At 38.9% G+C, this 27,419-nt stretch overlaps 1 protein-coding gene across 2 annotated transcripts in view; it reads left to right on the top strand.

The window, feature by feature from the left end:
• The window catches only part of zbtb20 (zinc finger and BTB domain containing 20), a 341,450-nt gene that overhangs the window by 74,512 nt on the left and 239,519 nt on the right, over positions 1 to 27,419 (top strand). The window contains exon 1 of one of the 2 annotated variants that reach the window (XM_073045596.1): positions 21,452 to 21,574. The exons of the other annotated variant lie outside the window; for it this stretch is intronic. The gene's annotated coding sequence lies outside the window, so the exon portion shown is untranslated. Of the gene's footprint in view, positions 1 to 21,451; positions 21,575 to 27,419 lie in introns of those variants that run through there. 2 annotated transcript variants of the gene reach the window in all.

The raw sequence follows: 27,419 nt of genomic DNA, 5'->3' as shown, positions 1-27,419 counted from the left end.
TAAGCTTCTGAACTCCCTGCTGCATTGTATTGAAGTGTCACTGGTTAATCAGTTCTGCACCTTACAATATTTAATATTAATGCACATTAGCATGTTATTTATGTGTGATTCATCTGTAAATTTTATACTTCATAAGCTATCATACCTTATGTGTACTGCTGTGCTTTTCACCCTGGTTTGGAGAAAAGTTGTCTCATTTCTATGTATGGTTTTATATATGTACATACAATATAATACATATAAAATATGTATTTGAATCTTTGATGTCTATAAAAAGATTAAGAATACTTTTAGGAGGGCAAAGAGAGGGTATGAGATGAATCTGGCTGGTAAAGTTAAGGTTCTATCGGGATATTCAGCAGAATCTGATGAAAGGTATCGGCTGAAATATCGCTTGTTATTCCTCTCTATAGATGCTGCCTGACCATTTGGCCTGTTGAATCCCTCTAGCATTTTGTGTATATTCCCTTAGAATCAGCAGGGCTGCCTATGTCTGCAGGTAGTGGCTGCACAGCTGGAATTTTCTTTTATACAATAATACAAAATGCCACACAGTTTTTAGGCCATGTGAAAATTTCTTGCTCTACTTTCATCAATTTGTATTGTCGCCTCTTCAAAAAACAAACATCTGGTTCTCTGTGTGGCGCTGACTACCCCTAATGCTTCTCCAAATGCTCATAAATAATTTCCCTAAAAATCCTCTCCATTAGTTTTCCCACCACTGACATAAGACTCTCTGCTCTATAATTCCCAGGAGTATTCCTATAATCCTTTCTGAACAATGGAGCAATGTTTATTGTTCTCCATTCCTCTGGTACTACTCCTGTGGCCAGAAACAATTCAAAGATCCTCATCAATGCCTCAACAATCTCTTATAGCTTCCTCTAGTAATCTGGCTTGGATTCATCAGCCCTGGGGTTTTATCTATCCTAGCATTTTTCAGAAGCTACAACACTCCCTCAACATGATCCAACACATTAGTCTGTTATACATTGATCTCACATTCATAAAAGTCTCCTCACTGGTGAACACTGAAACAAAGTATTGATTAAGAACCTCCCGTACCTCCAACTCCAGGCACACTTCTGCCTTAATCCCTGCATGGGTCCTACCCTTACTCTAATCATCCTTCTGTTTTTACATATGTGTAGAATGCTTTTGGGGTTTTCCTTAATCTTACTCAAGGTCTTCTCGTGTCCCCCTTTTAGCACTCTTAAACTCCTTCCTGAGTACCCTATAATTCTCAAGAGCCCTGTCAAATTTTTGCTTCCTAAACCTTAAGTATGCTTCCTTCTTTCTCTTGACCAAATATTCTACCTCTCATATCCATCATGGTTCCTTCACACTACCATCCTTACCCCATCTCCGTGGAACAAATCTATCCAGGACCCTATGCACCTCCTTAAACAGCTTCCACTTTTCTACTGTGTATTTCCTAAGAACACATTTCCAATTTGCGCTCCCAATTTCATGCCCAATACTACAGTAATTAGCCCTCTGCCATTTAAGTTTTTCCTGCAAATCATCTGCTCCTATCTTTGAGAGTTGCGGTTATTATCTTAAAAGTTCTCTCCCATTAAGTGGTCTGTCATCTAATTCATTTTATTGGTGAGGATGAGATCTAAAATGACCTCCCTAGTCAGCCTGTCAACATACTGTGTCAGGGATCCTTCCTTTACACCAGTGAGGTGACAACCAATATTACAGAAGTTGAAGTCCTTCATGACATTAATTCTGTTATTTGTGCGCCTTTCTAAAATCTGCCTACTTTCCTGCCCCTCAGTGTCCCAGTTGTGATTGGAAGGCTTGTAAAATACTCATAATAGAGAGTTCGGGTAACTATTGACACTACCACAGTAGATGAATCCTCCATGATATTCTTCCTTTCTGCAGCTGTGGTACTATCTTTGATTAGCAATGCTAAAACCCCAACCCCATTACCTTTCTCTCTAACCTTTTGAAACATCTAAACCCTGGAACATCAGTGGCCAATCATGCCCTTGCGACAGCCAGGTCTCTGTAAATTGCATATTTGTAATTATGTATATCTGCCCAGCTGTATTCCAAATCTTAAAGTTAAGTAGATAATATGACAATTAAAACTGCAGTTAATCATGTTTTATTATCTTTGTATTGAACAAATATAAAACATCATGTCAGGAGAATGAAGTTCTCTTGGTTCCACTTTGACACTCGTGCACTCTCTTGTGCAAACCTCTCTCACACAGCCCCTCACACTTCCTCTTCTCCTCCCTTTTGTGCAGGTCACATCTTCCCCAGAAGAAATCCTAATGATACACAAATCTAAAATCCTGTCCCTGAACTACATCTTCAACATTTATTCATTTGGCATATCTTTCAGTTTTTACCCTTAGTGGTGCATGGCATAGGCATCAATCTAGAAATTGCTATACTTGAAATCCTGCTTTTTAGCTTCCTTTGTAACTCCCTAAATGTACTCTCCAGGGCATTATCTGGTTTTCTAGGTATGTTGTTGGTACAAATATGTATTACAGCTTTTGGCTATTCGCTCTCGCCCTTAAGAATGCTATGGACTCGATCTGAGAATACACTGATGCTGGTACCTAAGAGGCATCTGGGAGTCTCATTCTTGCCCCGAGTCTCCTGTCTTTTCCCATAACCAGTGAATCCCCTATCACTGCCACACTCCTTGCTCTTTCCTTTCTGAGCCACAGAGCCAGACTCTGTGTCAGAGGCCTCACTGCTGTGGCTTCCCCTTGTACGTTGCTCTTCCCACTCTTCAACAGTAACCAAAGCACTAAGAATTGCATATCTTGTAGATTTTGTATTGAAACAGTTTACACAGTATAATCTTATTCCAATTTTTCTACATCAGTGGGTGGTGTATGTTTCTATGAATAATGTTTGTACTCAATGTAAAAAAAAAGCAGGACTGTTGATATTGTAAGAAATGAAATTTAAAATGGAGTTAAAATTCTTCTAATTCACCTGACTGTTTGGAACATAATTGTAATAAAATGTTTTCCATGTTTAATGTTAAATTGTGTTAAATTTCAAAGATGTTTCTTTGAAATTTAGCAGTTATTCATAAATAAAAGGTCTGAATTTCTCTTCAATTAAACTATTGCAGTCTGAGTGGGTGGTGAGCCAGAGGAGTGGAAGGCTGAGTGGGAATGTGAAGGGTGATGATGAGGCAACAAAACAGGAAATAGCAAGAACTTGTGTGAGGATAATCAAAGAATGTCTGGCACCATAAAGAAAGCAAGTCATTAATTGCCAGAAACTGGCCAAATGACTTGGATTTTTAAGCATTTTGTTTCTCGTTATAGAAAATGAAATTTAAGACTAAGGGTAGCCAATAATTACTGAATAATTCCTTGGGTTGGAATTAATTGAAATACAGTGGATTCCTGTTAATTAGGCCATTGGTTAATTGGGGCAGCTGCTTATTTGGACCAACTCTTAAAGAACAAAAACTAATTGAGACAGAACTGGGATTTCCTTAATTTGTTTGGAATGCTATACTGAGTAAATGGGACAGGAGACTGTTGCTAAATGGTTTCCAGCATCAGTTGAGTGCACTTGTGGGGCTGTTTGACACAATACCGCTTAGAGCAAACATTTTTATATAGCATTGTTTGCGTGTGCTTGTGTTGAAAAAGCAGCGATTTTTGTCTCTGATAGTTGGTGAGAAAGAAAAAGTAAGAGAATTCAGAACTATTTTATTGCAGTTTTAAGCATTCAAACTTGGAGATGCCCAAAATGGCCAATATAAAAATGAAATTACTTCACAACTCTAACAAGTTAGGATCTATGAAGAATTTGAAGGTATCAACTATAATCTTGAATATGAAAATGAAGATGTGCAGATGCAACCATTGATAGTATTGTATGAAGGCAGTCCATTATCTCCACTAGATGTCTGTGCTGATTTTGTTCATATACAGTCAATCAGAAGAATGTGGCAGTGTTCTCTGGATTAATTTGTCTGATAACTATAGTACTGTAATAGTATTGATAGTGTTTTAATTGTTCTGTATTTCATAAACTCTTTCCATGAAACTTTGACTGCTGCTTAATTGGGCCAAAATGTGCAAGTCCCTATGTGTCCCAATTAACTGAAATCTACTGTATAGCATACTCTTGTGCTAAGCAATCAGTTATTAGTTCAAATTCATCTGTTGCTTACTCATCATCATGAAAGAAAAACAATGAGTTTTTGTAAATAAAGACAAAAATTTAACTGGCTCAGTTATCTCAAAGAATTAAACAAAACATTAAAAACAGAATATATCAATGAACTTCAGGGTAGTAAATGTTAAATGCTCTTTCTAAAAATAGAATGGGTAGACAATGAAATTGTAGGCTACCAATCTCAATGGTAACTGATAAGCATCAGTACAAGATGAAATTAGTGAATTTGTGGGTAATATGTTCATTAGGAGCAATGGACATGCATTGTGCATGATTAATTAAATGTTGCCAAGTAAATGGAATGCACAGAAATGAAAAGTTAGCTATGTGTTTTTTTAAGTTATTTTATGTAATTAATGCAAAAGTGCTGTATCTTTATGCAAATATTTAATAATGGGAAGAATGCATACGGTTGGTGATGTGTGTGTGTATATACAGAGATAATGGGACAGAAAGCTGTTTTTAAAAATTTTGTTTGCTTCAGAAATTGAGTTATGCTATACAGTTATACTGTGAAGTAGACTGCAGGAACATGTGGCTTTGTATAAAATTAAATTCAGACTAAGTTAGGTAAAGATTAATCAGAATTGCAACAGTTTTTATCCCAATGCATCATGTTACTTGTTGCCTGTCTCACACAGAACCTGGCCAGTAGACTCAGACCGAATGTTTTCTTTACATCATTCCTCTGAGGGAGGAGCAAAGTTGTGCAATTTAAATTTAAAAAAATTCCCTGGATTTTTTTCTGATATTTATTTAATTGCTGTTTTTGAATTCTTGCCCTATGAATGATTTGAAAACTGGAGGAAACCATTGGGGAATCCATTTGTACCTATATCAGCTGTTTGAAATAGCAATTAAAATCATATTCTTTCTGTCAGTATGAAAGTACAGTCAGTCCTCCTTATCCGCGAGTTCCGTATGCGCGAATTCAACCAACCGCGATTCAAGAAAACCCGGAACTGCATTTCCAGCACTTGTTCGAGCATGTACAGACTCTTTTCTTGTCATCATTCTCTAAACAATGCAGTATAACAACTATTTTACATAGCATTTACATTGTATTAGGTATTAATAAGTAATCTAGAGATGATTTAAAGTATACGGGAGGATGTGCGTGGGTTACCGTGGATTGGGATTGAAAAAAATCGGAAGTTCTCTTACTATGTAAGTCAGAACAGGTACATCTGGTATAATTTAGTGTCAGTTAGTCAAACATTTGTCTTAGTATATAGTATATATTTTACCTTTCTATGTATATAAAACGCTTAAGAATGTATGTTTCAATACCGGGAGGATCAAAAACCCAAAACCCAATAATTAAACCACTGCGTTGCTTAGTAATAATTGTAGCTTTCTTCGGGGCAGGGCCTTTCTCACTTTATCCTTAAATATTGTTCTGATCGTTCACCAATCATTCATCGTTCTGACATAGCCTAACACTTTTCCAATGACGTTTCACCTCTTTCTGATCGCTTTATTATTTCCACTTTATTTTCAATTGTGATCATGATTATTTTCGTGAACAGAAACACTGCGGATTCAGAGTTGCACCGCCGGGTCCTAATGTCCACCGCACTGAGACTTGTTAAATAAAGTCTGGGGTTCTGCTGGGTCCCAAGGTCCACTGCATTGAGACAGGTTGAATAAGGGACTTGAGCATCCGCATTTTTTGGTATCCGCGTGGTGTCCCAGAACCAATCCCTCGCAGATAAGGAGTGCCGACTGTGTATAGAGTTACTTTTCAAAGTCTTAATTCTGCTTCCAGTCCCGTTACTTAGTACTTTCTAGACAAAATACATTGATTTGTCTTGTCAACAAACTTAATTTCCTGGCCAATGACATCTCCATTCCTGCGAGTTGTCTGAAAGCCTGCGTGTAATTTTGATGTTAAATTTAATCCTATGCTGATTTTTGAAGAGGGTTGATATAATTCATCCCTTGCCTCAACTCATTTGCTCTCCTTTCTGTTGGTACACCAGTCTAAAACACAGAGTGATGAGGTCCTCTGTACCCAGCATTTTGTCAGTAAATCTGCAGTTGCTGGAGAACAAAATTGAGGACTTAAGGGCAAGATTGCCTTATTGGAGGGAAGTGAGGGACTGTTGTGTTCTATGTTAGAGTGAGACTTGGTTTGCTCCAGGCACATCAGATGCAGCGTTCAAACCAGAAGGCTTCTCTATTTTCTGTGTGGACTGAACTGCTGATTTGGAAAAGCCAAAAGGAGGAGGTATGTATTTTGTGATAAACTCTCAGTGGTGCTCCAATGGGGCAGTTATGTCAAACTGTGTTCCCCTGAACTGGACTATATAGTGGTCAAATGCCATCCATTCTATTTACTTAGGGAGTTCTCCTTCATAATCCTGACTGCAGTTTTTATGCCACTCACAGCCAACTATAATCAAGTGTTTGAGATATCAGATTCAGAATCAGATCCAGTTTATTGTCATTTAGAAACCACAAATGCAATGCAGTTAAAAAATGAGACAACGTTCCTCCAGAATGATATCACAAAAGCATATGACAAAACAGACTACACTAGAAAATCCACATAACGTTTGGCAATCCCCAATCCAGAGTCCGGAGAGGCTGCTGCGTATTAATATCGCGCTACCGTCTTAGCACGTTCCCTGGAAAGGAGCTCCAAATCCACCAGACAAACAAGACCAAAAACTAAAGCTACAAGACCTGCACAAAACCACATACCGTAGATGCCGGATTATAAGCCACTACTTTTTTCCCACGCTTTGAACAGCTTTGAACACTGCGGCTTTTACTACGGTGCGGCTAATGCATGGTTTTTTTCATGCCGCCAAAAACATTTTGCCTCGTAACAATAGACCAATAAAATTGATGAGTAGTTCACAGAGGTCCAATGAAATTGTACGATAAATCAAGCGCACTTTCACAATTAAATTATTGTAAATCAGTCATTTGTACTCACCCTCATCAACATGGAAAACACTCGAAGAAGAGCATTGTGCTGCCTTTATGGCAGTTATTTAGTTTATAATATTTTCGCTTAGTAATTCATTTGTTAGTATTTTCTAGTTAAATACATCCCGGGATGCTATGGCGTCACATCCGGTTTCGCCGCGTCTTGTGGGAAAATGCCGGTTTGCGATAAACGGGAAGGTGGGGGCGAGTGCATTAGACCCGAGCGAAAACGCTGCTTTTAAGTTAAAGGCGATCAATAACTTTTCCTGGTAGGCTGCAGTATATATTTTTTTTACCAGTCGTTAGGAGATATTGGAATGTTGTTCGTGCACTGTTCAGTAAAAAAGTATACGCAACGTAATTTGTGTGTTACCGATACGTATGTATATTTAAAAGTAACCGTGTTACTTTTAAAAGTTAAAAAAAGCATTTGCAATATGTATTTGTTTATGTTACCATACGGATTTAATTAAAAGTTAAAAAATCCTCACGTGTAATGTCTTTCTGTGTAAATATCTCATATTACAACGTGGGACACCTGTGGTTTAAAATCCGGTGCGGCTTGTACAAGTACAAAATTGATTTTCTTTCTAAAATTAGAGCCTGCGGCTTTTAATCAGGTGCGCTCTGTAGTACGGAATCTACGGTAGTTACAACATATAGTTACAACAGTGCAAACAATATTATTGATTAAAAAAAAACAGACTATGGGCACAGTAAAAATAGTCCAAAGATGTTAAAGGACTATAAGTTCAAAAGAAATCACCACAATTTCCAGGGTCCCCAGACTCGCCATCCCACACCGGCGGCAGAAGGGAATACCCCCACTATGGACTTCCACGGCGCCGCCGGACCCAGCCTCGCAGATGCAGCAGACAACGAAAACTCCCGACAATCCCAGTTTCGCAGACGCAGCACACACTGAAAGCGACCTGACCACAGCGGACTCCGAGTCCGTCGAACCTCCGAGCTGACGACCATCCCCCTGGCACAGTTTCTCCAAGCACCATCCTCTGTCGAGCGTATTAAGACGGCCCCACCAACGGTCATCAGCAACGCGACCCTGAGGACTGGGGGCCTGTTCTTCCCAGCAGAGTCCCGGACCTCACAGCAGCAGCAGCAACGAAGAAGGTCTTCCTGGAGATTTCCCGATGTTCCTCCGTGTTCCCACGTCCGTTTTCAATTGATTATGATTGCGCACGGCACCCCGCTTCACAAATAACAGATAATCAGCTCCGGAGTGGCCGCTGCAAGCTGCGTCGCGCCGCCATCTTGGAAATAAATAATATTGCACAATACCATCTCCAAAAAAGAAACAGTCCACCTTGACGCATTTCAAGTCACAGGTGGGAACTTCAACCAGGCTTGTTTGAAGGAAACTCAGCCCACTTACCATCAGTAATTAACCTGTAGCTCCAGAGGTCACACTAGACCACTGTTATACTAAGGTAAGGAATCCCTACTGTTCCAAACCCAGCACACATTTTGGTAAATTGGATTATTTGGCTGTCCTTCTCATACCTGCATATGGAGCAATGCTCCAGAGATTAGGACAGCAAAGAGCTCTGTGTGAGGCAGAGGAGCAGCTATGGCATTGCCTTGAGTTAGTGGACTGGGCTGTGTTCAAGGACTCATCTGTGGATCTGAATGAATACACCATGGTTGTCATGGACTTTATTAAAACAGTTGTAGATAAGTGTGTCCCACAAAATCATTGAGTCTTTCCCAATCAGAAGCCCCAGATGAACCAGCAGATTGTGGATCTCATGAAATTCAGATCAGAGGCATTCAAATTTGGTGACCAAGAAAGTTACAAGAGGTCTGGGTATGATCTCTGGAAAGCCATTTCACTGGTAAAGTGACAATACCGGAGTAAACCTGAATCAACGAAGGATGCTGGACAGTTGTGGCAGGGCTTGAATACTGTCACCTCTTATAAAGTTAAATCAAGAAATGTCGGTGACAGCAGGGCTCTTCTTCCAGATGAGCTGAATGCCTTCTGTGCTCTGTCTGACCGTCAATACATGGAGGAGCCTTCATGAGTTGCCATAGCCCGTGATGATCCCATGATTTTAGTCTCAGTGGCTGTTGTACTAGCAGCCTTCATGAGGGTGAACCTATGAAAAGCATCTGGCGCAGATGTGTTACCTGGCCACATACTAAAGATCTGTGCTGATCAATTGGCTGGAGTATTCACTAAGATTTTTAACCTTTTGCTTTGGCAGGCTGAGGTACCCACGTGCTTCAAGCAGACTTCAATTATATCTTTGCCTCAGAAGAACATGGTGATCTGCCTTAATGAATATCTTTCTGTAGCACTTGTATCCACAGTGATGAAGTGTTTTGAGAGGTTGGTGAAGAAATGCATCAACTCAGGCCCGAGAACTGACTTATATCCACTCTAATTTGCCTACTAGAGCAACAGGTTCGCAGCAGACGCCATCTCATTGGCTCTTCACTCAACCCTGGAACATCTGGACGGCAAAGATGCATACATCAGGATGCTCTTTATTGACTACAGCTCAGCATTCAATAACATCATCCCCCTCAAAACTAAACAACAAACTCTTAAGACCTTGGCTTCAATACCTCCTTATGTAATTGGATCTTCAATTTCCTCACTTGCAGACTCCAGTCAGTTTGGATTGGCAACAACATCTCCTCCAAAATCTCTATCAGTACAGTAGACCATGAGGCTGTGAGCTTAGACCCTGCTCTATTCACTGTGTAGCTAAGCACACTTCCAAGTCCATATTCAACTATGCTGATGATGCTGTTGTTGACACAACAACCTCACACTCAATGTCAACAAGACCAAGGAGCTGATTGCTGACTTCAGGAGAAGGAAACCAGAAGTCCATTAGCCAGTCCTCAATGGAAGATCACAGGTAGAGCAAGTCAGCAGCTTTAAAATCTTCAGTGTTGTTAATTCATAGGACCTGTCCTGGGCCCAGCCTGTTAGGGTAATTATGAAGAAAGCACAGCAATGATTCTATTTCCTGAGGATTTTGCAGAGATTTAGCATGACATCTAAAACATTGATGAGCTTGTATAGATACAATGCCTGTAAAAAGTATTCACCACCACCCCCCAGAAGTTTTCATGTTTTATTGTTTTACAACATTGAATCACAGTGTATTTAATTTTGCATTTTTGATACTGATGTACAGAAAAGGCTCTTGTGTGTCAAAGTGAAAACAAGTTTCTACAATTTGTTCTAAAGTTATTATTATTAAACACAAAATAATTGCATAATTACTCACCCCTTCTAGTCAGTATTTAATAGATGCACCTTTGGCAGCAATTATAGCCTTGAGTCTGTGTGGATAGATCTATCAGCTTTGCACACCTAGACACAGCAAGTTTTCCCCATTTTCTTTACAAAACTGCTCATGCTCTTGTCAGATTGCATTGGGATCGTGAGTGAACAGCCTTTTTCCAAGTCCAGCCACAAATTCTCAATTGGATTGAGATCTGGACTTGTAACCTGGCCACTCCAGGACATTAATTTTGTTTTTTAAGCCATTCCTGTGTAGCTTAGGCTTTGTACTTGGGGTCATTGTCTTGCTGGAAAACAAATCTCCCAAGTTGCAGTTCTCTTACAGACTGCATCAGATTTTCCATCACGATTTCCCTGTATTTTGCTGCATTCATTTTATCCTCTACTTTCACAAGCCTTCCGGGGCCTGCTGCGGTGAAGCATCCCCACAGCGTGATGCAGCCACTATTGTGCTTCATGGTGTGTTTTTGATGATATGCGGTGCTTGGCTTATGCCAATCATAGCATTTAGTCTGTGACTAAAAAGCTCAATTTTGGTGTCATCAGACAATAGAACCTTCCAGCTGACTTCGGAGTCTCCCACATGCTTTCTGGCAAATTCTAGCCGAGCATTCATGTGAGTTTTTTCAACAGTGGCTTTCTTTATGCCACTGTTTGATAAAGCTGTGATTGGTGAAGCACCCGAATTAGGTTTTATGCGCAGTCTTTTCCACCTCAGCCACTGAATCTTGTAACTCCTCCAGAATTGTCATAGGTCTCTCGGTGGCCTCCTTCACTGGTCCTCTTCTTGCACGGTCACTCAGTTTTTGAAGATGGCCTGCTCGAAGCAGATTTATAGTGGTGCCAGATTCATTCCATTTCTTGATGATTGACTTAACTGCACTCAGTGATTTGGAAATTTTCTTGGATTTTTCAGTAACATTTTCATGGACTTGCTTGAAGTGTTCTTTTGTATTCACAGTGTAGTTTTTGCTAGGATACTGGCTCACCAGTAGTTGGATCTTTCAGATGCAGCTGTATTTTTACTCCAGTCAGTTGAAACACCTTGACTGCACACAAGTCTCCAAAAACAGATCTCCATTCAACTAATTATGTGACTTCTAAAACCAATTGGCTGCACCGGTGATGATTTGGTGTGTCCTATTAAAGGGGGGGGGGGGGGATGTTGGTGAATACTTAGGCAATCAATTATTGTGTTTTATATTTGTAATTAATTTAGATCACTTTGTAGAGATATGTTCACTTTGACACAGAAGAGTTTTTTCTGTTGATCACTGTAAAAAGAAGCACCAAATTAAATCCACTGTGATTCAATGTTGTAAAACAATAAAACATGAAAACTTTTGAGAGGGCTGAGTACTTTTTATATGCATTGTATGTAGTGGTGAGTATATTGACTGGCTGCATCACAGCCTAGTTTGGAAACACCAATGCCCTTGAATGGAAAATCCTACAAAAAGTCATGAATATGGTCTAGTTGATCACAGTAAAGCCTTCAGAACATTGTGCACGTCTGCAGGCTCTTGAACCAAAGGGGATAACTTCACTCCACTTCACTTGCTCCATCAGTGAAATGTTCCCATAACCTATGAATTTACTTTCAAGTACTCTTCATCTTGTGTTTTATAATTATTTATTCATTTATTATTTCTTTTTATATCTGTACGGTCTATAACTGGTTGAACACACAGTTTTTTGTGGTCTTTCATTGATTCTGTTATAGTTATTATTCTATGGATTTATTGAGTATGCCTACAAGAAAATTAGTTTCAGTGTTGTATAGAGTGACAAATATGTTCGTCGATAAATTTAATTTGAATATTGAAGGATCGAGGATGACTTTCTATATATTCTGAGGTGACTGAAAGGGTTGCAAAACAAAATAGCTGCAAATTCTGGAAATCTGAACTTAAAAGAAAGTTTGAGCTATTTTGCATGTCATGCCATACATGTGGTGAAACTGCCTTAATGTTCCAAGTTGATGACTTTTCTTGGATGATTAAGCTTGTACCTTCTCTAAATCAAGGCTATCACTGGAATTTTTTTTTGCTGATCACACCTAGTTAGGAAATGGCAATTGTCCCCCAGCTCTTATGCCCAGTACTCTCTTAAAACAAGCTGTTTCATATTGAATGCCATAAGCTTTAAATGTCAAATCTGTTTCTCTCCTATGGGATTCTGCCTGACCCACTGTGTCAGCAATAATTTTGGTTTTGTTTATGTCTTAGTAAGTTATTGTAGGTTCTGCAGATTTATGCTTTGGGTGGGACAGGAGATGCTTTGTTGGAAGGCGAGTAAGTAATTTTTCTTACTTTTGAAGGTAATGTGTTTCTTCCACAATTTATGCTGGGGTTCTGTCTAATTTTCTTGAGACTTCCATCCATGGTTTCAAATCTTTACATGGCCTTGTACTTCCACAATAATTTAATCTTCACCAGTCTTGTCATCCTCCACATGCTCTGTACTTCAGGTCATCTAATCTGAATTTAGTTCATCCATTAATCTATTAATTCAGTTATTTTCAAAATCTGTGAACTAGGTTTTTACCCTAATTCCTCACTGCTAGTTTGTGATTGTGGAGGCTTTTGAGTTTGTTGATAGTTTTATTACTGGTTGGTATATATTAATTGTCTTTTAATATTTCTGCACATTTGAGTTTTGTCTAGTTAATGTAAAAATCAAGTGTCTTATCTGAGTTGGAAAGATCACAAATGCAGTACTGCAGGGGATTAGTGGGTGCTGAAGTAGGGATGTGCTGAAGAAGTGTTTCATGGTCTATTGCATGGAAATAAACAACACGTTTGTTGTATAGCAAAGATACAGAAAGCAAATCAAACATTCTTTATCTGGGCTTTCATGATTTGCTTTGTTGCTGCCTGCTTCCAAAGGTACATTTCTCTGGGAAGTATAATGGAAAGCTTGAAAACCATTATCTACTTAAGAAAAATAAATCTTGAGATTTTTGCTGACTACTTGTACAATCCAGGAGGTTGCTGTGAATTGTGGATCTTTTTTCAGCATGCTGGTAACCTTTTTTTTCAATGTAGAATATCTATTTATTATGTTACGTACCCCGTAACTGGGTCACTTACCAGCAAAGATAGAGAGGTCTGTTGAAGTCTGATGGTACTATTTTTAACAGTATTTATTGATAGAAATACACAAAAATAATATCAATGCAAACACACAGATAATATACGTCGTCAATACTAAATCTAAAAGCGCGGGTATAATAATAATCAATAAGAAATAAGCTGTATCATTGTCTAGGGGATAATGAATTGTCCGATGGAAATATATAGGTCGTTCAGTTCATACAGGCTGCCGAAGTTGGGGACCCTGTGTGGCAATTGTTGGAGAGAGAGAGAGAGACGGGTTAAAACTTGTCCATTCTGTTTATGATGTCAATCCTTCGAGAGTCGTTGAGAATTGAGTTCCCCGTTGTTAGCTAAAAACTGTTTTTCCGTGGCAAAGGTCACCGATTCCGGGCAAATGGAAGCAGACGCACGTGGCCTTTCACCGGCTTTCGCTATTACGGGATTGCTAGCGTTTCTTCTAGTGCGTCTGAGGGGCTGTTCCCACAGACCCTCTTTTTATCCTGACTCACAGGGTCTCAGGTGTCAATCAGGTTGGGGATGATGCAATCCCTCCACCAACCTCCTCCTTGGTTCATCGCCTGGGGCTTTGATTGTCATCGTCCAGGATGCAATACATAAGTCCGTCTCCAAGAGACAATAGCTGGTATCAATGGGTCCGCCTTTTGGAGGCCAGGACACATTCTAACCCTTTTGTGGATTCTGCATGTCTTTCTCTCATTTCCTGTGTCTCCTGAATTGACTCAATCGTGATCTTGCGATTCTCACAAAGGAGGGGGCTACCCCCGCACCCTTCAGCCCCTCAGAGCTGTGGTACATTCATAACAATTAGGAAATAAAACCCAAAGCTTCACACTCCACTTAGGGAATTGCATAAACTTAATCTACATGTTTTTCTTCCCTTTAAACAATGGTTATGCATTAGTACTTGGCATTATTGAAATTAATACTTAAATCTGCAGTTTTTATTTACAAATTTTAATAATGGATCAGTTATTTCAAATTTTTACTTTCCATTTTGTTTGTTGAGCGTTCAAGATAAACTTAAAAGAATGTAGCTAGTAACTATTTAATCTTGTATTACACTGGGAAAATCAAAACTGTAAAACTGCATTTTTTCTGTGCTAAATTTGCTCAAAGAATCTCTTGTACAAATGCAAAGAAATTATCTTAAGTATTTGAGGAATTCAAATTCTTTGTTCATAGAGGCCTTGGTAACTTAGTTTCATCTGACTCAAGCACTATGTATTTGCAAGCTTATAGGAACATAATTGAAATGTTGCATTACTCTAATGGTTGAGTTTGCACTGGGATGTCCCAGTTTTATTAAATGTTCATAATTTTGGGGGAAGATGAGTATTTCTCACTTTCATTTGTAAAGTGCTTTAGAGACCCACTTCTTGAGAACTACAGTTAGTAAGCTTATTAAAAGGAAATAATCTGAAGTATTAAATGATATACAGGATTATATATTCAACTTGAGAGTAAATCTTTTCTAGCCTAGGTTAGAGAACAAGCTTGAAGATGAGAAGGCTCTGAGTTTCTTATCAATGTCCAAAATAAGTTCCCATCATGGTATATAAGTGCAAAAACAGTCACCTATTGACACTACCATTGTCATTTAAAGCCTTCCATCTCAATGTTGTTCTTTCTGTGCAGTTACTAATTTGTTTACTACATATTATTTAAAGTGCTTACCAATGCTACAACCAACTTTGGAGCATGTTTGTATGTTAGAGCATCTTCTAACATAGACCTAGCCTGCTTCCAAACTCAATTCAAGTAGCATTCATCTTTGAGCTGTGTGAACTGATGTGTGTTATGACCCTGTTTTCCATATTTATTATTAAATAACAGTGATGGTTTGACTTAAGTCTCCAGAACTCCAATAAATTGAACTACCGTAGATTCCGGATTATAAGCCGCTACTTTTCCCCCACATTTTGAACAGCTTTGAACTCTGCGGCCTTTAATCCAGAGCGGCTAATACATGGTTTTTTTTCATGCCGCCTCGTAAACATTTTGCCTCATAACAGTAGACCAATAAAATTGATGAGTAGTTCACAGAGGTCCAATGAAATTGTACGATAAATCAAGCGCACTTTCACAATTAAATTATTGTAAATCAGTCATTTGTACTCACCCTCATCAACATGGAAAACACTCGAAGAAAAGCACATCAGACCCGAGCACATCAGACCCGAGCGAAAACGCTGCTTTTAAGTTAAAGGCGATCAATAACTTTTCCTGGTAGGCTGCAGTATATATATTTTTACCAGTCGCTAGGAGATATTGGAATGTTGTTCGTGCTGTTCAGTAAAAAAGTATATGCAACGTAATTTGTGTTACCGATACGTATGTATATTTAAAAGTAGCCGTATTACAGGCACGGTTCGAAAAAAAGCATTTGCAATATATATTTGTTTGTTACCATATGGATTTAATTAAAAGTTAAAAAATCCTCACGTGTAATATCTTTCTGTGTAAATATCTCATATTACAACATGGGACACCTGCGGCCGAAAATCCGGTGCGGCCTAAAATCCGGTGCGGCCTGTACAAGTAAAAAATTGATTTTATTTCTAAAATTAGAGCCAGCGGCTTTTAATCAGGTGCGCTCTGTAGTCCGGAATCTACGGTAAATACTTCAAGAGACATCTATAGCCCTATAAAGAATTTCTTGTGGATACAGATGCTAATGTGTCTTCTGTTTATTATTAAACAAGGTAATGCTGCACATTGCATGCTGTACTTGCTATTCTCTACCACAAAGGAATGTCTTTGCTCTTTAGCATCTGAACTACTTATAATGGCTCTTTATTAGCTCTCTGTTGTTGTGATTAAGCCATTGTAAAATTGTGAATATGACAGCTGGATATATTTTATTTTGCTGATTATTTAGCCACTTCGATGTAAAAGGTGTGTACGTGTGATTGATTGGCTACAGTATGTATCGTTGCTCAGAAAGTTGAATATTTTAACAGCTGTGCATTCCCAGTTTTATTAATTGTTCATAATTTGGGAGAAGATAAGTATTTCTCACTTCCATTTGTAAAGGGCTTTAGAGACCCAGTCTCTTGAAAAACTTGAAGTGACAACCCTGGGAATATTTGTCCCTGCACAGCGCAGACTGTAAATCAATATAATGATTGTGCTTTTAAATGATAAAATTGTAACAAATTATGGATTCAATAATATAAAAATATAAATTATTGTTGAGGTGGTGTTTGCCCCTAAACCGAATGAATAAAATGAAGCTGCGACAGTTAGCGAAGTATGAGATTATTGCATTAGTTCCTTGGGCTGCTAAGTATCTTATTTTAAACCTGTTTAGCGCCAGTGTGAGATTTAAATGCATGTGTGAGTGGGTCATGGAATGTGTGAGCCTCGCACCTAATGTGTGAGAGTTCACAGGTATGAATGATTGGGCTATGAAAGATAATGAGGAAACGTTGTTAAAGACTTGAAGGAATTTTTAACTATTTAGTGGTAATATCTGTAAAAGAATATAATTTGCATGTTTTAGTAAGAAAAGAGAGAGAAGTTACAAGAAGTGCTTCCAACAATATTTGGGCATGCTGCTCCTGCCGTCACTGATGATTAGCAGCTTAGGTTGAACAGCTTGGAGCCAGCAGGAGAAGTAGACACTAATATATTGAGGTACTAGTAAGATACTAATGTACAGTAGTAAAATTCTCCCTTTCCTTATATTTCCCATCATTAGTTCTGTGAAGTTTAGGTCTACAAGAGGAAGTGTTGAAGAATAGGAAGTGGAATTGACCTGACTGGCAGTACAACTAGGTGTGTCACAAGGAAAATTGATTACAAGCAATAAATCTAAAAAATTGGCAGTGATAAATTCAATGAAAAGGAAATTAAGAGGAAATATGCACATTTTTCATTTAGCCTGAAGGTTTATGTGCAATATAGCAAAGGACAGAACTGATGGTTCCATTACTGCTAGGACCATAAGACATAGGAGTAGAATTAGGCCATCTGGCCCATCGAGTCTGCTCTGCCATTCAATCATGATTGATTTTTTTTAACTCCTCCTCAATCCCAGTTCCCGGCCTTTTCCCTGTAAACTTTGATACCATGTCCAATCAAGAACCCATCAATCTCTGCCTTAAATACACCCAACAACCTGGCCTTCACAGGTGCATGTGGCAACAAATTCCACAAATTCAGCACCCTTTGGCTAAAGTAAATTCTCCACATCTCTGTTTTGAAAGGGTGCCTTCTATCCTGAGGCTGTGCCCTCCTGTCCTAGACTCTCCCACCATGGGAAACATCCTTTCCACATCTACTCTGTCTAGGCCTTTCAACATTCAAAAGGTTTCAATGAGATCCCCCCTTTATCCCACTGAATTCCAGTGAGTACAGACCCAGAGTCATCAAGCATTCCTCGTGTGATGACCCTTTCATTCCTGGAATCATCCTTGTGAACCTCCTCTGGACTCTCTCCAATGCCAGCACATCTTTTCTAGGATGAGGACACAAAACTGTTCACAATTCTCAAGGTGAGGCCTCACCAGTGCCTTATAAAGCCTCAGCATCCCATCCTTATTCTTGTATTCTAGACCTGTTGAAATGCTAACATGGCATTCCCCTTCCTCACTACCGACTCAACCTGCAAGTTGATCTTCAGGGTGTTCTGTACAAGGACTCCCAAGTCCCTCTGCTTCTAGATAGCTGGATTTTCTTCCCATTTAAAAAATAGTCCACACATTTACTTCTACTACCAAAGTGCATGACCATGCATTTTCCAACATTGTATTTCATGTGCCACTTTCTTGTCCATTCTCTAATCTGTCTAACTTATTCTGCATCCTACCTATTTCCTCAACACTACCTACCCCTCCACCAATCTTCATATCATCTGCAATCTTGGCAACAAAGCCATCTAAATCATCTAAGTCATTTATATACAGCATAAAAACAAGTGGTCCCAACACCGATCCTTACGGAACACCACTCATCATTGCAGCCAACCAGAAAAGGATCCGTTTATTCCCACTCGTTGTCTCCTGCCAATCAGCCAAAGCTCTAACCATGTTAGTATCTTTCCTGTTATACCATGGGGTCTTAACTTGGTAAGCAGCCTCATGTGTGGCATATGGGCAATACAGCATAGAGGGAAGTCCTTTGGCTCAACGTCTATGCTGTCCACCCTTCTAGTCCTAATTTCTTGTATTTTGACTCAGATCTCTCTAAACTCTGCCTCTGTATGTACCTGTCCATAATAAATTAGATTATTGTACCTGCCTCAACCACTTCCTCTGGCAGCTTGTTCCAGGCACTCATTACCCTCTGCCTGGAAAAAGTTGTCCCTCAGGTCCCTTTTAAATCTTTCTCTCTCACCTTAAATCTGTGCCTCCTAGTTTTGGACACCTCTACCCTAGGTAAAAGATTGCTACCTTATTCACCTTATCTTTGCCTCTTATGATTTTATAAGCTCTATAAGGTTATTCCTTATTTTCCTACACTCCAAGGAACAAAGACCTATCTTGACCAACCTCTCACTAAAACTTAGGTCCTCTAATGCTGGCAGCAGCTTCATTGGTCCTGTATTTTCTTAGAAAAGTGTCTATTTCCTGCAGACCAGGTAATGTTTCATTTCAAAGATGTATCTCATTCTTTTTTGCATCTTTTTTGGGTAATAAATTTCACTTCATGACAACTTGCTACATAGGAAAAAAATCCACTTTTTAATTGTTAATCTTAAATCTTTATCTTTTGGTACCTTTGTTTATGTCACTGGAAGAACCAGTTCTGTCTTGTTTACTCTATCAAATACTTTGTGATTGTTTTTAACACAAATTATCCTTCTCTGCAATAGAGGGAACAATCTATTTTCTTCATTTTCCATGTAATTCAGATCCCTATTTCTATAGGACAGTTCAGGTCAACCTCCTCTTTACTCCTTCCAACCTTAACTGTTATTCTAAAAAGGGATAAAATATTTAAGATGGGTTCTAACCAGTGACTTATAAGAAGTAAGATCCAACTTCCTTGTAATCTATAAAGCCAAAGGCCACTCTCCAGTTTTCTTGAACAGCCTTATCAGCTTCTCTTGTGACATACAAACACCCAGTGGCCACTTTAGGTACACCTGTACACCTTGTTAATGCAAATATATAATTATTTAATTATGTTGAATCAACTCATTGGACAAAGGCATGAAGACATGGTCAGGAGATTCAGTTGTTCAGACAGAACATCCGAGTAAGGAAGAAATGTAATTTTAGTGACATTGATCGTGCAGTAGTGTCATATGGGGTGGTATGAGGCTATGTCCACACTAGATCGGATAATTTTGAAAACGCCGGTTTCACATAAAAATGACAGATGTCCACACTAGGCATTTTTAGAAATACCTCTGTCCACATTAAAATGGATATTGGGCGAATCTCCTCCTACTCGGCATGCACAGGACACACAGAAAACAAGCGAAGAGGAAATGGTATACTTCGTGCACGTTTGACCAGTTAAAGACTAGAAAAACTTAAAAGAAAATTGCCAAACGAAAGACTTGGTGCGTGTTTGTCCAGAAACATTTCCTACAGCCATAGTCTCTTCACTGATGAAAGGGACGACAGCTACAACTAAATGCAGTAAGGCTTGTTACTGAGCAGAAGTGAAATTTGCTGTTACGTCATTTGTTTGCCTTTACTTTTGCCATGTCTTTGTATTATTTTGCTGTGTTTAACATGTGCAATAAAATGAGTAACTGGGCAAAAGTGACAATTGCATCTATTGAATGTTTGCACAAGCAATACATTAATAAAGCACCTTGTTAAATGTATAAAACATGTCTTCATCAGTGTTATCTTGTATTTCCATACAACGTTACATTAGGCTGTTACACATCTATTGTCAGATATTGTTGTGGTGTTGGAGGTTGCATTCAAGAAAACAATGAAATGCCGCACTGCCGCCAACATTTGTTCCAGCACGTCATGAAAGCGGTTTTAAAAATAGCCAGTTACCCCGAACACACTATGCCAGATATTAGGTGTTTTCAGATTTATTCACTCTGGAGAGCGTTTCTGAAAATCTCCGTTTTCGGGGGAGGAAAACGTCGTTTCAGTGTGGATGGAGGGTCAAAACGAAGAGAAAAAGCTTCAGTTACGGATTTATCTGGTCTAGTGTGGACGTAGCCTGAGTATCTCAGAAGCTGCTGATCTCCTGGGATTTTTGGAGTTTACAGAGAATGGTGTGAAAAACAAAAAAAAAATGCAGTTCTGTGGGTGAAAATGCCTTGTTAATGAGGGGAATGTCCAAACTGGTTCAAGTTGACAGGAAGATGACAGTAACTGAAATGACTATTGTTGCAATAGTGGTGTGCATCTCTGAACACATGAAACATCGAACCTTGAAGTGGATGGGTTATGGCAGTTAAAGACCATGAGCATGCACCCAGCGGCCACTATATTAGGTGCAGGAGGTACCAAATAAAGTGGCTACTGTGTGTATATCTAAGCTGAAAAAACATTGACTGAAGCTTATTCTTCTTTGCTCTACGGTGTACCAATATCAGTTAAGGCCTCCCCGCCCTTTCAAAGAGCTTAACTTCCCTATTTATGAATTGTACCTTCCTTTTCAGTTTGAAATCTGTTTTCGCCAATCACTTCAATTTGTGATGGCACAGTTTGATGATCTGCCAACTAATTCCAAGATTGAGAAGGGCTTTATTATTTCTGATATCCCATGAGTCTGCTGCAGAGTGTATTGTACAGTTTGTTAATAAGGAGTTTAAGTGGTATGTTCCGTAAATGATTTGTAGTACTCTTATACTAGTGTGTTTTCTAAAACATTTTTAGAAGAAAATGCAAATTTGTAGCTTTGCTTTATTGAAATGTATGTTCCTGGTAGCAAGGCCTTTCCAACTGTGTGCTAATGCAGTACTTTTAACAATTGAATAATTTGAATGTATTCCTTTAGGTGATGAATCTCAAATTTACTGATTAACATTCTGATTTGATTTTTGATTTAGAATAATCAAATCAAAGTGCTTAGCTGGTGTGTCATACAAGAGACTCTTCAAGCCTTTGTGTAAAATGCGACATATCAATTTAAATGTTTGGTAAGTTTCCCAACACAAGTTCCTATAACCATTCAATTGAATTGGAATCAATAGTTCTCATGTTTTTTTCATGTTAAGTCATTGACACAGCTCATTTTTATATTAAGTGAGTCAAATATCTATTATTTGGAGGAGAGAAGGGAGGGATCTTGGTAAAGACAAAGTAAATAACCAGTGGATTTGCAAAATAATGAGCCAATCTGTTGGCAATAGAAACTATGAAATGCAAGAAATACCCAAAGGACAACTAGCAACAAAGGACTGGCCAAAGATGTGTCTCGAAGTAAATCTATTTTGTGAGATAACCATATAACAATTACAGCACGGAAGCCACCTCAGCCCTTCTAGTCAGTTCCAACGTTTACACTCACCTAGTCCCACTGGCCCGCACTCAGCCCATAACCGTCTATTCCTTTCCTATCCATGTACCTATCCAATTTTTCTTTAAATGACAATACCGAACCTGCCTCTACCACTTCTGCTGGAAGCTCGTTCCACACAGCTACCACTGTCTGAGTAAAGAAGTTCCCCCTCGTGTGACCCTTAAACTTTTGCCCCCAACTCTCAAATCATATCCTCTTGTTTGTATCTCCCCTACTCTCAATGGAAAAAGCCTATCCATGTCAACTCGATCTATCCCTCTCATTATTTTAAATACCTCTATCAAGTCCCCCCGCAACCTTCTATGCTCTAAAGAATAAAGACCTAACTGAGATGTATAAATTATTTGAGCTGATTTCTGAGTATAGCATTTTAGAGAAAGTTGAATATTATGAAAGTTGTAGATCAGAACAGTGTAGCACTCTACCCTCACTTTATGATTCCAAAATGGCCAATTGATTAATCCATCCATTTTTTTTAAATTAAAAAAATAACTATAGGAAAATGTCTCAGTCTTTGAGCTTACTGGCAAGCCTCAGTGTTTTGTTTCTAAAGACATAGTTAATATTACAGAGCACATTCATCAACCTCTAGGATTGTTTTGAAATAGTTTTAGGAGCGTGGATTTAATGTTTCAAATGTTAGAATATCAGACAGTTGAAATGTGAATGCGCATTAAAGTGATAATATGGGAACTATTCATTCTTCATTCAACTATTCATTCAAGATTTAATATTTGAGCCAATTATTGCAAAGCATTCAGCAATTGCAAGTGAATAATAAGCCTATATCCACAAATAAGCTGTTCTTGGGCTTCCAGCTGGGTACAGGCATCAATTTTAACTGACATTTTGATGACAAACTCTGCCATCTTTATCAGGGATGATGCCTCGGCATGTCTAGTCCAGTGTTATTTATACCCCTGTCACCTTTCTCGCCTGACTGGTTAGCCCTCATCCAATCATTTTCCGCTGTCTCATCTTGTTTAGAATTGAATTTCAGTTCTTCCTTAGAGTGAGACCTTTGTCTTTGTTAAAAGTCTTTTCCTCTAGTTTTATTTCAGTGGCTTTCTTCACCAGGCCCTTGGCACAGCACAGTAGTTTTCTGCAGTAGAATTCAATCCAATAGCCATTGTGAATACAATGTTCTGTTATATGCAGTTTCTCTAGGTAACCCACATGGACACACCTGTGCTCCCTGATGTAGGTTTCCACCATCCTGTCTGGCCGATACGTGCTGCTCTGCATTCATAAGGAAGAATGGGCAAAAAAGTGGCATATTGAATACAGTGTTGGGAAATGTAGGATAATGAATTTTGGTAAAGAGAAAAATAATATGTGCTATTATCTGAATGGGGAGAAGGTTCAAACATCAGAGGTGCAGAGGGACTTGGGAGTCTTTGTGCGTGACTCCCAAAAGGTTAAATTACAGCTTGAGTTTGTGGTAAAGAAAGCAAATGGAATGTTGGTATTTATTTCAAGGGGATTAATATATAAAAATAAAGAGCTATGCTGAGGCCTTATAGGATACTAGTCAGGCCGCACTTGGAGTATTGCCAATGGTTTTGGACCCATATCTCAGAAAGCATGTGTTGTCATTGGAGAGAGTCCAGAGGAGGTTCAGAAGGATGATTTTGGGAATGAAAGGGTTAACATATGAGGAGCTTTGGGCCTGCACTCACTGGAATTTAGAAGAATGCGAAGGAACTCAATAAAACCCACTAAATGTTGAAAGGACTAGATAGGGTGGATGTGGAGAGAATGTTTCCTGTAGTGGTGGTATCCAGATCTAGAGGGCACAGCCTCATAACTGAGGGGCGACCTTTTAGAATGGAGGTAAGGAGAATTTTTTTTTTAACCAGAGAGATATGAGTCTGTGGGTATATTGAAGGTGGAAGCTGATAGTTTCCTGGCTGGTCAGGGCATCAAAAGATATGGCGAGAAGGCAGCTGTATGAGGTTGAGAAGATCTGGGATCAGCCATGATGGAATAGCAGAGCAGACTTGATGGGCTGAATGGCTTAATTGTGCTCCTATGTCTTATTGTCTGATGGTCTTATTCCCACCTTTGTAAGCTGACGGTTGGCATCGCCAGCTCAAGTAGCCAAGGAGAAACAAAAGTCTTATGAGGAATGATCTGATTGGGAGTGCAAGGGAAGTCATGCATGATTGTCCATTTTGGAAAGCTGAACATTTTTTAAGGGCTAACAAAGCAAATACAACTTTGTGGAAGAGGAAGTTTAGATAATTAGCCAGAACCAAGCCAAAGCTGTAAAGTTTGATTGAGACAGTGGCAGATGGCAACTAATCTGTGCCAAAGCATATTGATTATACAGCTTGATCCAGAGAATGTAGCTAAGGTGTGTGCTGACTCCAAAACTGCTGCAGCGAAGCAAGGATAATTTCTCAGAAAACATTCTAGCAAGAGAGCCCATAAAGATTTAATTGAATTGCCTTGGTTGAGGTGTTGTGGAGTGGTGGGTCATAGATACTGTCAGAGGCTTACAACCTATAGAAGTGTGGTAGTAGTTTGAGGAGGGCTTTTGATTTGAAATCAGGAAAATATTTATTGAGGACAGCACAGTAGCATAGTGGTTAGCGTAACGCTGTACAGCGCCAGCATCTGGAAGGCTGGGGTTCAATTCCCGCTTACAAAGAATTTGTAAGTTCTCCCTGTATCTGTGTACATTTCCTCTGGGTGCTCCAGTTTCCTCTCTTCATTCCATAGACATACAGGTGAGGGTCCGCTAAGTTGTGGGCATACTACATTGATGTACACTTGTAGTCTCCCCCATGCATGTCTTTAGGCTGTGTTGTTTGTTGATGCAAGCAATACATTTCACTGTATGTTTCATTATTTCAATATACATGTGAAAAATAAATCTAATCTTTAAAAAAAAATCTTCAATCTTAACCGAAGGCTTTCTCTAAGTTGCTTTATATGCAGAAGTTTAACGGACAGCAGGTTGATAGACCTGCATCCTCCCAAAATCTCTTGCAACAATATACTTTGGAAAAGGTACATGTATACCTGAGGATAGCAGCAATACACTGGTTTAGACACTGATCTTTAATCATTACCAGGTCTTTGAGGCAGTGAATAATGACATTGAGTTTTATTTTTCTTTTATTGCCACCAAACTGCGATACTGAAGATGGAGGCCATGTTGTAACCTTGCAGCATGTCTCTGCAGTATTAGTACTTTGAAGGGAAAAAAGTTGATAGATTTGCTAATATTGTTCAAAAATGAGTTTTATATAAAATAATCAAATCTAAATGATGCATAATTGTATGCATTAGCCATCATTTTTGTTTGGTTACAAAGACTGTTACTGTTCAGCCAGTCATTTTTGTTTGATTAAATGGACTTCATAGCATGTGCTTGTTCTTAAACGTAGTTCTAAAATATACTCTGTAGTTTTATTTACCTTGCTGTGATTAATGGTAGTAAATCATGCCTCTCTCATTGCATATTTCTTGCAAATGCTACCTGTAAGCAATAAGTTTTGATTCAAGTTTTCTTTTTTTAAAAAAGCTTCATCTCAGAATCTAGGAATGTTTCAGAGGAAATTGCCTGACTTATTTATTTGGTTAACCTTTAGAAATAACTTAAATTGTGAATAATCTCTTCAATCTTGCCCTGTTTGGGAATGCATCTGGTATGGTAGATGGTCCATTTCAAATGTGCAGCAGAAAGCTGTGGAATTCAAGTACCTTTGATATGTTAGAGGGTGGTTTGCATGTGAAACATTGTGGGGGATCAGCAGAATTTTCTGTGTGAGATGTTAGCCCATAAATTGTGTTCTGTTTACTCTTTGGTTTACATGAAATGTATCTGAAACATGTGATTCAACAATAAATTAGTTGTTAAGGTGTACTTAAAATCCCATATGCCGCTAGAGTGTAAATTCTATTTGGGAAGTTCACTCATTTTATTAATTTAAGGAGAACAAGATTTCTGTCTTTTGGGTCAGATTACTTTGGCTGCATAGGTATCAACATAACCTTCAACTCTGGCAAACATTGCAGAAATCTTCCCACTTTCCAACAATAAATATTTGTTTTGATAAACATAGCACTATTCACATAGATCCCAACGATCTTCAAGTGGAAACATAGAAATATAGAAAGACTACAGCACAATACAGGCCCTTCGGCCCACAAAGTTGTGCTGAACATGTCCCTACCTTAGAAATTACTAGACTTCCCCATAGCCCTTTATTTTTCTAAGCTCCATGTACCTATCCAAAAGTCTCTTAAAAGACCCTATCATATCCGCCCCCACCGCCATTGCTGGCAACCCATTCCACGCACTCACCACTCTCTGAGTAAAAAACTTACCCCTGACATCACCTCTGTACCTACTCCCCAGCACCTTAAACCTGTGTCCTCTTGTGGCAATCATTTCAGCCCTGGGGATTATCCACATGATCAATGCCTCTCATCATCTTATACACCTCTATCAGGTCACCTCTCATTCTCCGTCGCTCCAAGGAGAAAAGGCCGAGTTCATTCAACCTGCTTTCATGAGGCATTCTCCCCAATCCAGGCAACATCTTTGTAAATCTCTTCTGCACCCTTTGTATGGCTTCCACATCCTTCCTCTAGTGGGGCAACCAGAGCTGAGCATAGAACTCAAGTGGGATCTGACCAGGGTCCTATATAGCTGCAACATTACCTCTCGGCTCCTGAATTCAATTCCACGATTAATGAAGGCCAATACACCGTATGCCTTCCTAATCACAGTGTCAACCTGTGCATCTGCTTTGAACGTCCTGTGGACTCGGACCCCAAGATCCCTCTGATCCTCCACACTGCCAAGAGTCTTACCATTAATACTATATTCTGCCATCATATTTGACCTACCAAAATGAACCACTTCTAAAAGTTTGTGAAGCTGGGCTTAAATTCAGTAGCCATAACCCTTGATAATCTTCTAGAATTTCCAACAGACAGACCTATTAATTGAGTGGACTGTTGGCTGTCTTCCCCTGTTGTATAATGTTTTAGGTTCATTTTTGTTTTTTTCAATCTTAGATATGGAAAATAGAGAAGACAGATAAATTTTAAGGTTTTGGTTTCAAATGTCTTCATTAGCTATTGCTTAAAGCAGGAAACATTGATAGAAAAAAATAAAGAAACATTCATTTCTACTATTTTTGGGATGCATGTAAACGTAACAAAGCCAGTTTTTATTACTCATCTCTAATTGCTTTTGTGAAACTGGTGATTAGCCAACATAAACTATTGAAATCTCTGAAATGTATCTGCTCAATAGTTTTGGACAGTGAGTTGTAATATTTAGAATTGAGGTCTAAGAAGTAATGCTAAGTCTAGATGTTAGGTAACAAACTCATAGGTGATTATACTTGTCCATCTGCTGCCGGTAGTGTTCAAGGTGAGTGTGGTGGGATTAAGTGGTAGAGGGTGTGTTAATTAAGCTGTTTTGTGCTAGATAATGTTAA

Source organism: Hemitrygon akajei, chromosome 5, assembly GCF_048418815.1.
Source record: "Hemitrygon akajei chromosome 5, sHemAka1.3, whole genome shotgun sequence".
NCBI lineage: Eukaryota > Metazoa > Chordata > Chondrichthyes > Myliobatiformes > Dasyatidae > Hemitrygon > Hemitrygon akajei.
Note: the sequence above shows the minus strand (reverse complement) of the source record. Positions and strands in the feature narration are given on the sequence as shown.